This window comes from Carassius gibelio, chromosome B20, assembly GCF_023724105.1.
Source record: "Carassius gibelio isolate Cgi1373 ecotype wild population from Czech Republic chromosome B20, carGib1.2-hapl.c, whole genome shotgun sequence".
Taxonomy (NCBI): Eukaryota; Metazoa; Chordata; class Actinopteri; order Cypriniformes; family Cyprinidae; genus Carassius; species Carassius gibelio.
The window spans coordinates 19,765,298-19,780,064 of NC_068415.1; the positions used below are offsets into that span (position 1 = coordinate 19,765,298).

At 40.9% G+C, this 14,767-nt stretch overlaps 1 protein-coding gene across 2 annotated transcripts in view; it reads left to right on the forward strand.

The window, feature by feature from the left end:
* Positions 1 to 14,767, forward strand: part of LOC127983909 (phospholipid phosphatase 3) — a 35,914-nt gene that overhangs the window by 1,254 nt on the left and 19,893 nt on the right. The gene's annotated exons all lie outside the window — the stretch shown is intronic.

The window sequence follows — 14,767 nt, forward strand, 5'->3', positions numbered from 1 at the left end:
CCCTTTGCACCCTATTGACATCTTTTGAAGTGGCATGTGAACACGCTTATTATGGTTAACCGATCACTTACATGTCACAGAATCATCTGTAGTCAAAACAAGTTCTGTAAACATGTCTTTGTCCACAGCTTTTTATAGTTTTGTAGGCAGACCATCACGACCATACGTAATTGTTTTGTCTGACCTGTGGAGTTTGTTATGAGAAAGTTTATTTAGATTTGAAGCTCAGTACAGTCAATTGTGCGTAACCTAAAGGATGCACAGTGGTGTCTGTAAATTGCTCTCAGGTGAGCTTATTTTTTTAAAGGAATGCAAAGTTTTCTTGATGCGCTGTCATTCACAGCTTTCACCAGCTCAGCGTATCATTGATGAAAGCGTAGAGAAGTGCACTTGTTAACCTAAAGGTTGTAGATTCAGACCAACAATGCACCAACACAATCGTGCCCTTAAGCTAGACCTGATAACTCGAGAAGGATTGTAGCAGGAATACGTTAGGATTTAGTCGCTAGGTGAATCTGCTTTGTATCGTTCGGTCCAGATGCCTGGAAACCATCACAGCGTCAGGTTCTCATCTTTCCTCAAAGCCTGTCAGTCCGAAACCCTCCTCCTTCAGAATGAAAGGATTAACAAACTTCAGCCCTCATCTTCACACATTCTTTTAGAGGAGACCCTCCAGCCCCCCGCCAGCTGGCATATGCCTCATTTAACTCCAGCCACAGCATCATATCAACTTTGTCCTCACTTTTACGGGCAGAATGAGTCGTGCTGCTTTTGTTCTCAGGAATGCGGAGTAGAATGGCTTAAACATGTCGCTTTAGAGAAGCAGTTATAAGCAGTTCAAGTCTGTGGTTTTAGAACACATGTGAACCGACAGGTTCCAAAACGGTTGGCGCGCTTTCAAAAGAGGTGACATGTTACAGCAGGTGGAGGTGGGAGCGGAGGAATATCGCTGATCCAATAGTGTTGTGATAGCATTGCTTTGAACAATGGTTCTAAATTAGAAGTTAGGACGAGTTTGGTGACTAATAACTCCCTGGAAATGAACCCCCAGCTTTCTCTGTGTGTGTTTTATGGAATCTTTCAAATGCAACCAAAATAAGACATGTTGTCATATGTGGTTTATATAGACACACAATGTTCATATGTAACACATTCACTGCACTCACATTCACATAAAGCTACTTTACTGGCATCAGTAGTTCTGTGTACATCCATGGAGCCTTTCTGTGGCACACTGGTTCTTTATGAGGATATTCGGATTATTGAAAATGGTTCTTTGAAGAACTCTTCCCAGAACCAAAATTGGTAGGAAAAATGGAACCATGAAATAGAACCTCTTTTGTATTGCCATTGATGGTTCCATGAAGAAACTTTAACATTCATGGCACCTTTCTATTGCACAGTGATGGAAAAGGTTCTTCAGATTATTGAAAATGGTTCCCTGAAAGGTTCTTTGGGAAACCCTAAGTATAAAAACCATCTTTTACAACCTTTTATTTTTAAAAGAGTAGGAAAAATGTTTCTTGTAAGGTTTTTTTTTTTTGTATATAACTCAAGTTATTTGCTTCAAAAGCAAGGCATAAACAAACATGTTCTTTGTCGTGTTTAGGATAGTGGGCTTGGGGAGGGGTGGTTAGTCCTCATTTGGAGGGGATTTGAAAAGGATGGCTGAAGAATGTCTCTGAATGAATAGGCTTTGTTGGCACTGAAGCTGCGGCCCATGCAATGATCAGTCACTTGAAGTTCCATCTGTTGTGGAGATCTGTAGATTAGTGCCTTATCACCATCTTTCCCTCTACTTGGATTTCTCTCTCGCACTCTCACCGTCTCCCGCATCAGATATGGAGCTGATAACCTCTTCTGCTCTAGCTTGACTGTTTTATTATAAGTGAGATCCTCTTCAGCCATTGGCGTTTACACATGCAGTGCATCCACGCTGAGACGGGCGGTGCTTTTGTTCCTGCTCATTAGTATAGTTTATCACTGTGGGCATTGTATCTGTAGTGTGTCTGATGCATTATGAATGTTAATGAAGACTGAGAAAGCAGCCAGACGGATTGTAGTATGTTTAGCATTACCTCCTGCTGAGATGAAGCAGAGAGGTAGCAGTTCAGCTCATTAGCATACAGTAGTTATAGTTACATAAAGGAGGCGTGTCTCTGATTGCCACTCCCCCCGAGGGTGTCTGGGGTGGTGGGTCGCACACATTCCTCCCTATGCCACTGATAGCTGAAATAGTTTACATACTGAAACAAACAGCCACCCACCCAGACTCTTTCTCTCATCCACACTGACTTTGCAGTTCCAGATGTCAGTGGTTTGCATGTATTAATGGTTGTGACTGAAGGTAACTTTCTCTTAATGTGGAAATGCTCGTTCTGCACTGTTTGTTCATACTCCACAGATGTGAAGCATACCTGACTTACCACTGACATTAAATCCAGTTTGCAAGGTTTGAAGGTCTGAAAGGTTTTAGCCAAGCTGCTTCCTGGAACCTTCTCGTGTGAAGCATCTGAAAGTGTTTTCTTGTTGGAATGGAAATCAGAAGTCAACTTAAATAATGCAAGATATCACCCCCATCAACACTGCGTGAACGACTTCGGCCCTCAGTCGTTCAGAATTAGTCTTTTATCCTTGCGAGGAGATCAAAGCTAAGGAAAAGGTCTTGGTCTCATGATTTCTAGTCGGTTTTAGCTGCTTTTAACATCTCCTTCATCCATGGCATTCCAGGAGGGCGATGCTGGAGTTATGGAGTGCCAGAGAACCCTTTGGGATTCTCTCTCATTTAGGTCTGACTACATTAACCTCCACCTCTGAAGCTGAGAAGGTCTGGTCCACCTCTAAAAATATTTTCCAGAATTTCTGAAATTCTTCATCGCAGGCTGAGGGCGGTTTCCACTCTTGAAGTGACATCTGGTATAATTTTGGGTCGGTGTGTATGCAGGGGCAAACGCAGGAAAGGGAGGGAAGAGGAAAAGGTAGTCTCGCTAGGCCGCTCTCCTGTTTTCCCTCCCTAGCTCTGACTCTTTGCCCTAGGTGTGGCCAGCTGTGCTGTGAAATGTAATCCCCCCCCCCATTTCCCTGAGCCCCAGACTCCCCCTCTTTCTCTCATTTACAGGATGTAATTGCAAGGAGACCATCTAAAGCTGCCACATGGTGTTCAGGGAAAAACTTTGACTGGTCGTAGCTGTCAGTCAGATGGACGGATGAAAGAGTCCTCCTGCAGTAATGCACCATTAACTTTCGCTGGTGCAACATCATCCTGTTTATATAGATTACATGTGTTATGCAAAAAGTTTGCACTGCTTTTCAGCAATTCTTTTTAGTACACTAGGAACTGTACATTCATTTCTTCTAGTACTTATGTATTATATAGTAGGGCTTCACGATGTGTCGTTTAAGCATCGATATCGCAATGTACGAATCCACGTCCATAGTCACATCGCAGGATGTGCGATGTAGGCTGTCGTAGTTGATCCGTTATTCATTAACTGTACGGGACAGCTGCTCTCCGGCACTTGATGTATGTGATTTGCAGATTAATTGCACAGCTTAACCATCATAGAGTGACAGTTTATCATTTGCTTATCATGTGATGTTGAGTCCTGTCCGTTTAACAGGGCAGAGAGAGAGTGAGCACGCCCGAGAGAGAGAGAGCGCGTGAGAGAGAGAGAGAGAGAGAATGAGCGCGAGAGAGAGAGCGAGAGAGAGAGAGAGAATGAGCGCGAGAGCAAGAGAGAGAGAGCGCACGTGAGAGAGAGCGCGTGAGAGAGAGCAAGAGAGAGAGAGAGAGAGAGAGAGAAAATGAGCGCGAGAGAGAGCGAGCCCCGGCCGCACGCTCACCGTCTTCAAACAACACTCGCGCATATTCAATTGACACGATGGTGTCGAGAATGTAAGTGTGCTCACCCCATTTTTGAAGTTGTGGCCTAATGGTTAGAGGGTTGGACTCCCAATCGAAGGGTTGTGAGTTCTAGTCTCGGGCCGGACGGAATTGTGGGTGGGGTGAGTGCATGTACAGTTCTCTCTTCACCTTCAATACCATGACTTAGGTGCCCTTGAGCAAGGCATCAAACCCCCAACTGTAAATGGCTGCCCACTGCTCCGAGTGTGTGTTCACAGTGTGTGTGTGTGTGTGTGTGTTTGTGTGTGTGTGCATTTCGGATGGTAACACCTATTAGTTGCTTATTAGCATGCATATTTCTAGAATATTAGCCATGTATAAGTGCTAATCAAGGACATATTAATGCCTTATTCTACTTGACCTTATTCTACATCCCTACTCTTACCCAATACTTAAACCTTACAACTACCATACTAACTATTAATATGCAGCAAATTAAGAATTTGAGAGAAATGTCGTAGTTAATAGTTAATAAGTGTTACCTACTCTAAAGTGTTACCATAATTTTTACTATAATATTATCTATCTTTAGTTATTAATTAGTTATCTTTAATATACACCGTTCAATAAGATTTCTTTATGCATTAAAGAATGCATTTATGCATAAATATGCATTAAATGAATACAAAATCACAATAAAGACATTTATAATGTTACAAATATTTATATTTGAAATAAATTCTGTTTTTTTTTACTTTCTATTCATAAAATAATTTAAATATATATATATATATATATATATATATATATATATATATATATATATATATATATATATATATATATATATATATATATATTATATATAAAAAGTAATAATCATAACTGTTAGGTTTAACAAAAATCAAGCTGGGTTCCCTGAATCATAAAACAGGATTTCAGAAGTCATTCCTCTGAATTAGAAGCTGCCACAGATCTTTGGAAAGCGGTGTTCGGAGTCTCTGGGCTCAGGAGGGAACAGTGTTTTGTAATAGTCAGCATTAAAGCTGGAGGGTTACAGTGTGATGCAGGAATGGTTTCCATATGAGTGCACTTGGAGTACAGTAGAGTCATCTGGGCCTCAGATGGAGTCACAGACTGCCTCGCCTTCACCACAGGTAATGACGCTGTCAAAACATAGTGCCCACGCTCTGTATTTGTGTATGTCTAAGTGCACATGTGCAATACAACGTGTTTGACTATTTGTACATGAACCTGCGAGGATGTTTGTGTATGTGTGTGTACGTCAAAGAGAGGCTGGTGTCTGAGGTCGCTGCCATGTGGTTTAATTATATGCTTGTAGAGTTTATGCGACGTAGTGGGCTGCTGTAGGTAGCAATTAGACAGGCAGACATGAGCACGAGTGGCCATCAGCTGCCTGTTCAGACTTTGTGTGTGAGTTTATGTAGTCAAGTACAACTTTATCACATCCAGAGGGTCTCTTGGAGCATGCACTCGTGATAACACACTCTTCGGGTTTGCTACGGTCACTAAATTCCTCCTAGTGGGGACGCCGTTCTCTGTGATCTGTGGACGCATATCTTAGTCGGTTTACAGCTCTCTGTTTGGGCTCGAAACAATAGCGTCTTCAGGAGAGTGGAAGCAAGTATGAGGAGCCCTGCTGGTTTGTATGGCTATCTAAGAGGTAAACGCACAAACGATTTGTTTATTTATCCTCAGTGTAATTGTAGTCTATTTCCTCTCGCTATTCTATATTGTATCCTGTCAGCTATTGTTTCAGCAAATGAGGCATTGTGTGTGTACGAGTCTGTGGGATGCATCAGCTGTGGGACAATGATCCTCAGTTCACTCAGCGTGATTATAATTCCAGGGTGTTGGAATTTTTCTGGAGAGTGTACATGTGTTTTCTGGAATGGGATTTGTTTTAAACCAGTGTGGGCATCTGTTTAAGTCCCATCTAGCACCAAAAGGCCAAGGGTGACCTCTGCAGCCTTCACACGACAAGCACTCTTTCACTTTTTCTGGGTCATATGGATTAAGTCCATGGTGCTCCACATTCCTGAGTGTAAGCTTAGCTGGCCCCTAAAGGGCAGTCACCCTCTGCGCATTCACATGCTAATGAGACCTGTGTCACTATTGGTAATATTCTAATTTGATGATGGATAATGCGCAAACAAATGACATAGCTCATGTAGTTTTTAGTTTCAGTTTGTCACCCCTTAAGAGTAGAAATGATCTTGTGAATTACGACTTAATCAATTTATTAAAAATAAAGTGTGTAATATCTAAAAAACTAGGGTGAGAAGGGTCTAGGAGGGACTGATATAAATCAACTCAGCATATTAAATAAAATGAAAATGCATCTGTAGCGTTTAAGCAGATGTCAGCGCATTTATGTCGAGCAGTGTTGTTACTGTTAACTGACCTTATTAAAAATGGTTTCTATTAATTGAAATAGAGCTGAAAATAAAATATCGCATGACATGCGTAAACTTAAAAAACTTGACAATTAGTCGTTCATTAGTGAATCTGAAATAGAAATAAAAATAAAGAAAAATGACAAAAGCATGTCAAATTACTAATAATTTAATATATTATTAAATACTCTTACATTAATGCTAAAATAACATGAATTATTTTAGTAATTAATTCTCCAATTTAGTTTAGTAAGGCATGTGTTTCTGAGCTACAAAACTTAATATCTGTTTGTAATAACATTTTTAATAATTATTTATTTATTTATTTTAAATTGCAATTTGGTTAAATGTTTTTTTCAAATAAATGAATTTTGTTATTCCGATAATGAGGCTGGAGCTGTGGCGTTGTGGTTATGACATTCAGCTGTGGAGCTCATATGAGAAATGTAAGCTTGAGTCTGGCTTGCAACATTACCCTATTCCCATAAGTCTTCAACCATCCTCCTGAGGACGTTCTTTCCTGCGGAGGTCAGCTCCAACCCTAATCAAACGCACCTTAATCAGATAATCAAGGTCTTCAGGAGCACTTAAAAAGTCACAGGCCAGGTATGCTGAAGCAGGATGGAAATAAACTTTGCAGGAAAGTGGGTCCCCAGGAGCAGGGTTGAAGACCTGTTCCCCTTCTTCCCATAATTTCCTTTCTCTGCGAGTTGTATGCATACTTGATGTATGTACACATGTTTAATTCATATGTATCACTGCGTTAGTATATTAATACTTTATAAAAGAGTTTTGTCTCTCCAGGATGTTTCCTGGTGGGTGGTGTAGGAGCCGGAGAACAATGCTGTGATCATTTACACCTTACAATGTTATTGTTACTGTCTCGTTGCAGAAGCACACACCAACAGTAAGAAGTGTAGCTTACACAAACATGTCAATATACATTCGACCATTGACTATAAACACATTTAGACAGTTATATTTCCATGATCTCATTCTCACACACACCACACCAAAAGCTTAAATGCAGCTCTAACACTAGTGGTAGAGCGTAGATTGCTATTTTCAGATGCTTTGGTTGTAGTGTTAAGTCTGTGGAGGTCTTTTTCTTGAGCTCCAGGGCAGGGTGGGAGATGGGAGCAGTTCTTGGGCTCCGTCCAATAAAGATACTCACAGCAGGCTGTGGTGGCCTAGGTTAACCCATAAATGCACACACCTCCAGAATCACGACACACCACTGACTCTAGGGTCTGTGAAGTGGGCTGAGGGGATGAAAGGATTGATGGATACTCCAGTCCAAAGAAGCCATTTCTCCTGAGCTACAAGTGTTTATTACGTTTTATTGGCCTTGGAAAAGAAATGCAAAAAAAGAAGCAGAGAGATCGTTTGCGTTCATTTGTTTAATTACACTTTACTGTGAGAAGAAGAAGACTGGGTTTGACCTTTGACCTGGGGAAACTGGCCAGCAGTTGTACATTTCCTCACCTAAAGGCAAAGTTAACAGACTTACCAAAGAATGTGACACACTTGGCACAGGACGCTTTTGAGGAACTTTGCTGCTTGATTTAGTGGGATCTCTAAACTTTTAGTTTGACATGCTAGAACTATTTGTTGCATGATTTAAAAAAAAAAAAAAAAACCTGGAAACACTTATTTTTCTTAGAAGGAACCACTGTAAATTATATTTATGCGTCCTCGTGTCTTTTGGTTAGTAAAATATATTGTTTGCTGGTCTCCTCTAGGTGCTGTTTGTGGGTGGGGAAGAGATCAAAACGGTTAAATAACAGAGCAGCTTTGACATGTTTCCATTACACCCCCCTCCACTGTGATTTTCCTCTTGATGGGTGATATGTTTATATATTTATAATTTTAATAAACATCTCATTTGGGAATGTTTGTTAAACACAGACAGTTTGACTCGAAGCTCTGTTAATAATTCTCCTCTAGTAAACACTTTTGACGTGTTTGGGAATTGGAGGGCTTTTGTGTTGTTGCAGTTCATCCTGAATAGTATGCAAGATAAGAATTACTGCATCAGTGTGTTGATGCTATTAAGCTAAATGGGCCTGAATGATTTTTCTTTTCTTTTTCAACTGTGCTACCCACAACCTCTTGCACAACACAAGATTTCTCGTAAAAACATGTGCAGAGGATGCAAGGTTGAAGATCCCCCATCATTTTTTATATGCAGTCACCTGAAAGTAAAGAAGCACAAGTATCCAAAATCGTCCAAATTCAGACAACAGGAAATTATTACAGGAAACACAGAAAAATTATTTGGCATTACCCTCACATTGGTTTGTTGTGTGTACATTGTTTGTACACTCCTTATTGTGGTTCATTATGGAATTGAGTGAGTGCACTCAACAATATCCATTCTGTACACCACAACAAAAGGGTATCTCTTAAAATGTAAGGTTATGGCAGGAGTGTCCAAACTTAGTCCTGAAGGGCAACTGTCTGTCAGAGTTTTTAACTCCATTCCCAGTTAAAAACACCTGAACCAGCTAATCACGGTCTTACTAGGAATACTAGAAACTTTCAGACAGGTGTGTTGAGGCAAGTAGGAACTAAACTCTGCAGACACTGGCCCTCCAGGACCAAGTTTGGAAACCTCTAGGTTATGGGGATTGATTTCGGACATGACTCTTGTTATCAGGCCTCTTGCAAGGCTGTCTACTCAGATGCCCATGTAAAAAGGCATGCCTCTGGCGTTGATTTCCGTGAGTTAAAATTGCTGTGCGTAAGCACATGTTTTGAGCTGGGCCCCAGCCCCAGAGCCTAACTAATGTATTGAGAGAGTGAGAAAGGTAGGATTGGCAATGTGCACAGCTTTGCTGACCACTGCAGCTTGCATAGACAAAGCTAACGGAGCCACCCTGGTGTGTGTGAGAGAGCAGAGAGCGGTGACAGCAGGGGTCCCTCTCTCATACAGTACTTAAAAACACAGTCAAGTTTCGGTCATAAACCAAACAAACATTCACAAGTCTGTTATCTTAACCAGACTCCTGTGACAAGTGGCACATAATTCGTCAGTTTCTTGTTTTGTCTGGTTAAGCACAATATCTCTGACCAAGGTTTGGACCACTTTTATTGGTCTAAAATCCTACCCCATATGACTAAATGTTGAACATCAAAAATATTCAGATTAGATTCCATATTGTTACTTCTGCAATTTTGTTACTTTGCAGTAGAACTATGCTTTTGGAGACAACATGGTGCATGGAGTGTGGTGATAGTTTCATGTTGTCGAGCTGAGAGACACAGATATAATTAGTATTGATTAGTTAACCGGCTAGGTCAGATGGAAATGGGGTTAGTAGATCTGGGTTTGCCCACATTGATCTGTATTGGACTGTGTTATCCTCTTTGTCAGAAATAGTCTCTTTCTGTCATGGATATCAGTAAGTGATGGGTCACGGGTATGGTTTTAGTGTGCGGGTCAGTGCTCCTGTACTGCATTGGGGGCAGAAGAGTGGAAGCATGCAGGGTGCTACTGAGACCACACATTCCAGAGGTCAGGGTGCATAGGTCAAAGGTGACAAAGAACGTTAATCTCTCTGTGTGTACTTTTGTGTGTGTTTTAGTGTTTAGTCTTGGAGGGTTTTTTGTCTGTGAGCCAGAATGGATGTGTGTGTGAGTTTCGGAAATGTCAATCAAGTTTAAAATGCACCTCTGACTTCTGAAGGATCCCACACAGGGGGATTTCATTCCAGTGAGCAAGTGCAGTGCTTTTATAAATGGCATGTCCTCACCAAGGGGTCAAGGTGAGACTGTTTAGCAAGGATACACTATATACATACCAAGGCCCTGTTCCAAATGGTGCACTTGTTCAGTTTTACGGACTTGCATTTCTTGGGATGCCTGTTAAGTCCACAAGGCTGTAGGTTGTCCCATATTTGCTTTGCTGCTTGATGCACACTTTTGCAAACATAGATTTGGATGGGCACTGCAAAGTTTTAGGGTGTCATTTGGGACAGGGTGTAACTGTAGGGTTTGGGCCTGTGCATGTTCTTGTGGTGACATCAGCCAATCAAGATTGTCATGACATCATTTCCCGCCTCAACAAAGTGATTAGTCACACATCATTTTATGTCACAGGTGAGTCATAAAATTGCATCCAGAGTGCCCATGAGCAAATTTCCAATCAAGGACTTTTGTGGGTCCTGTGCCAGCTGAGCAATTGGAATTGAGATGAATAGGATTGCTGGGATGGCTTTCTCCAGGTATAGTATATAGCTTGGTCTGCACACTGTTCTAAATATACAGTATGCTTCCTGTTATGGAGTTGCATTGGATTACAGTATCCACCATCTCTTCCTCTTGTCCCATCTCCCTCCTTCCTTACCTTTCTCCCAGTAATTAATGAAGCCCTCCTTTTACGTTTTTCTTGTTCCCAGTAGGGGTGGCTTACTCTTTTGTGTTTGGCGACAGTCTTTCAGCCAGCGAGAGTCTCATGAGAGCTGGCCATGAGCCAGTCATTCTCAACAGATTCCCACAGGGGTTACCATGACCATTCCCTCTCACTCTGCATCCTCCAAAGGCTTTCACATTGTGTGAAGGCCCTGGCCACAAGCCCTTTGCAGATCACCGAAGATAAAGCCATCAATGGAGCTCAAAACTAAACACCCTCACATCACCTCTTAGTGGCCTCAGAGGACATGCTTGTATCTAAAATTATTCTGTTCTTGCCTACTGTCATGTGTGCATTGTTTCCACGAGATGTAGTCCTAATTGCTGCCATTATTGATTGAAAAGTATTGGAAAGGTCTTTCCTCACATCAGGTTTGTTATGAATCGAGTTCATTCTAGATTCATTGTGTCCAACTGGTACTCAGGTTGCAGGAATGACACGCTCATGGGTGTGTGACCAACATGTTCTCCAGCCAAGAACCTGAAGTGTTGAACGAGAACAAAGTTCTGGCCAAGGAGGTGTATAGGACCTGGAGAAAGATATCTGTTAACATTCCCATTCATCTCAATGCCAGTTGAGTTGGCTAATAAAAATGGTCATGTTAATAAGCCAAACCTTGACACCTTGGTTCTGGCACAAGGTGCTACCTATGAGTGAAGTGAATTACTAGCAGTAGGCATTTACAGATATATTTCACGTACATGTTATCTGAAATCACTTCCTTCAATTAATCATTTATTTAATGTAGGAAATTATGTAATAGCAGCCCTCTACGGACACCTTTTCAATTGAATCACCATTGGCTAGTAAATATTTTAGTTGAATTGCTGAACTGTTTCATATATATATATATATATATATATATATATATATATATATATATTTGTAAAATATTCCATAATGTAAAAAGTTTCATGGTGTTTATGCATATGCACAATTATTTTGTCCTCTCAGTGCAGTAATTGTTTGGGAGCAGACGGCCCATCAAGAGAAGGCCTTTCCTAAATATGCATCTCTTCACAAAGCCTTTCTCCCTCTTCATTCCTTTTCACCAGTGCATCTTTGTCCAAACAATGACAGATCGACCTTTAATAGTCATTCAGATCTTCTGCTTTACAATGCAGTTTTTTTTCACCCCACCACACAGTCAATACTATTACTTCCTTTAGAGCAAGACGCTTTCAGAAACTTTGAAGGAAAGGTTCAAGTTTTAATTACTGATGGTTTAGAATTCTGAATATGTATAATAAATAGAAGTCTAGTAGCCTTTTAAGGTTTTGCACTATTAAAAAATTATTTGAGCATGCCAACCTGCTAGACCCAGCAGTGCTGTGATTCTGTCAGACTGCATTACTTCAAGTGGCTTTTTCTGGTGGATGTGACCCAGTTGGACAAGATGAGTAGTGAAAGTAAATCAAAGCTGTAAGCGTTGTGCCACAATCTCTTACACATTTACACAACTTTACATAAGATCTGTCAATGTAATCTCCCAGCAGACACACAAATATGTTTTTCCTCCAGGGTTCTCGTCTGCATAACCTAAACCAGCGACCAATAGTCATTAGTGTCCGATAAGAATCGTCCCATTTCTTATATAAACATTGATTTCTACAACTGATTTCCATTCTGGCCTATTGGCAACTGTGGCTGTGAAGTCCCAGCTCAGTTTTTGCAGATAGCTTCTGACTGGCGTCTAGTCCTTCTGAAGCAGAGAGGCTTCAGGCCCACATCTGATTACGCAAATAGAACGATTTTCCCCCACAATGCACCACTTTGCCACCCACTTATAATTGTTTTGTGAGTGTGTCTGCTGTATGCTTGGTGCTTGAGGTCCAGATAGATTTTGGCTCCATTATTTTTCCAATTTGAGAGTTCATACGCAGTGACCCCAGTGGTCCAGAGCCACTTTGGCATGGGAATGTATCCCCTAATTTTTTTTAAAGTTATTTTGATGGGCTTTTATGCATTTTATTGAGGTGGGACAGTAGAGAGACAACAGGAAAGCATTGGGTGGATAGAGGTAAGCGGGGTTGGCAAAAGACCTCAAGGAAATTGACCTTGAGTCGCCATGAGCGCTGTTGCACAGTGAATAACACTAGTTGCATCATTGTATAATTTGCACATTGACAATTGTAATCTGGTTATATCTGACATTTAAGTAAATGCAAGGACACTGGTCTGTTTGACATCAGTTAAGCTTTTTATATTTTTCACATGGCTCCCTTGACACGAGGATATGTTAAGAGCTGTTTAACTTGGACAGCTCCCTCTTTGTGTCTGTAGGTCACCAGACTTTAGCTCTGGCCACGGGTTCATTGTGAATCAGCCTGAATTTATTTCTATTTAATTAACTTAGCACAGACCTCAGGCTCGTGGTTTCCTCACTTCCCTCTTTCATAGTTACTGAACCACATAGTTACTATTGTACCAGGAATGTTTAGTAGAGAGAGTTATAGTAGATATAAAACAACAAATTACAACTGATCTAGTCCCAGTCTCAGTTTGTTAGTGGCATTAAACTTTTAAAAATCTTTGAGTTTTGTTTGAAGCACTTCAGAACTAGTCAACTAGATGAGAACAGTTGTATGTTATATTGTTTCTCTAAAATAGTCTATACTTTTTCTACCTTTTCATCAGATCACAAAAGCCTCTGGACCACATTCAAAGCTTTTCCTCCCACATAAGCACCATGGCTCGATGTTAACTGCTAGAGTTTTGAGTAAAGTTGCTCTTCAGATTGTTGTCTCTCAGTATGAATATTGTCCTTTATTGTAAAAGAATGAGAAAAAGAGCTAGAGAAGATTGAGGAGCGTCTCAGCATACCAATCCTCTCTTGTGGTGATGACATGGGCAGCAGAACAACAGCGGCCTGGCATGACACAGGCTCACAGCCAACAGCTTTGGGCACAGACAGAAGGCTTTTCACAAACACATGGAAGTAACGTGGAGGTCTTCATACCCAAACACACATTTCAGAACTATTTAGGTTTTGTGGCTGCTCAGTGCTCCTCTTTCAGTTGTGCTAAGTTTATGCTATGGAGACCACAAAAGCTTGCCCTATACAACATATTTAATCCCCCTACTATGAAAGATCAAATCAGTATTTAATCCACTGAAGATGGATTGTACTTAAGCTTGAGGATCAATAGGAGTCACTTTTTACCACTCGTCAAACAAACTTGACTTTATTTTTGTGCAGATATATACACACCCTAACATAAGTCTATATGGTCTGTGTTGTCTGTACATGGACATGCTTGCGCATAAGATGAAATATGATCACTAGGATTTGGCTTTTTCCAGACACTCCAAGGGTATTTGACCTTGTGGTGAGAGCAGATCTGAAAACATCACAAGCAGTGCCAAGGAGGAATGTGCGTCCATGTCTGCATGTGTTTCCGCATATGTACCTTAAGTCCGTGTGTTCCCTCCACCCAGTCTCGTAGTCTAAGGTTGAATTAGCAAAGTCCAGTTTCGAGTGTCCCCAATCAATTCAAGCACCCGTGAGAAAACTTTATACAAACTCCTGTGGCCCAAAGCCCTGTATTTTTGCAGGTGTAGAAAGTGTCTACTTCCTTAATTCTGGTAATGCCCAACTGTTGTAATAGTAGAGAGAGAAGAAAGACAGAGGTGTTTGACCACATCTAGATAAAAAAGCATATGCTGTACACGACCAAATGTCTAAAAACCACATCATGTTGTTCCCTTGAACTTGTTTGAATATTATTTCACATAAGAACGTCACCATGACGTTTTTGGAGATTTAGGAATAAGTAAGTTTCACTGACGAAAAGAAGCAAAGGGGCCTGAGGCATAGTTGTTTTTCAGAACGTTCTGGTTCTCGGTGCTGGTATGATCTTACATCTTAAAGGTTTGGTTTATTGTATGTATATATTTGTGTGTTAGAAAGGATCAGTCACCACGACTGCAGGCTCCTCACTCTCCAACCGCAAAAACCCAAACGCCCCCTTCTCTCTTTCGCTCCAAACACCGTTCCAGACATTTGGGTGGTCGGCGTAAGCTAAGCTTTGTTTTTCTTGATATTCACACATTTAACAATCCTTCAAGGGGAGCTTTTCAAAGCTCCCACCA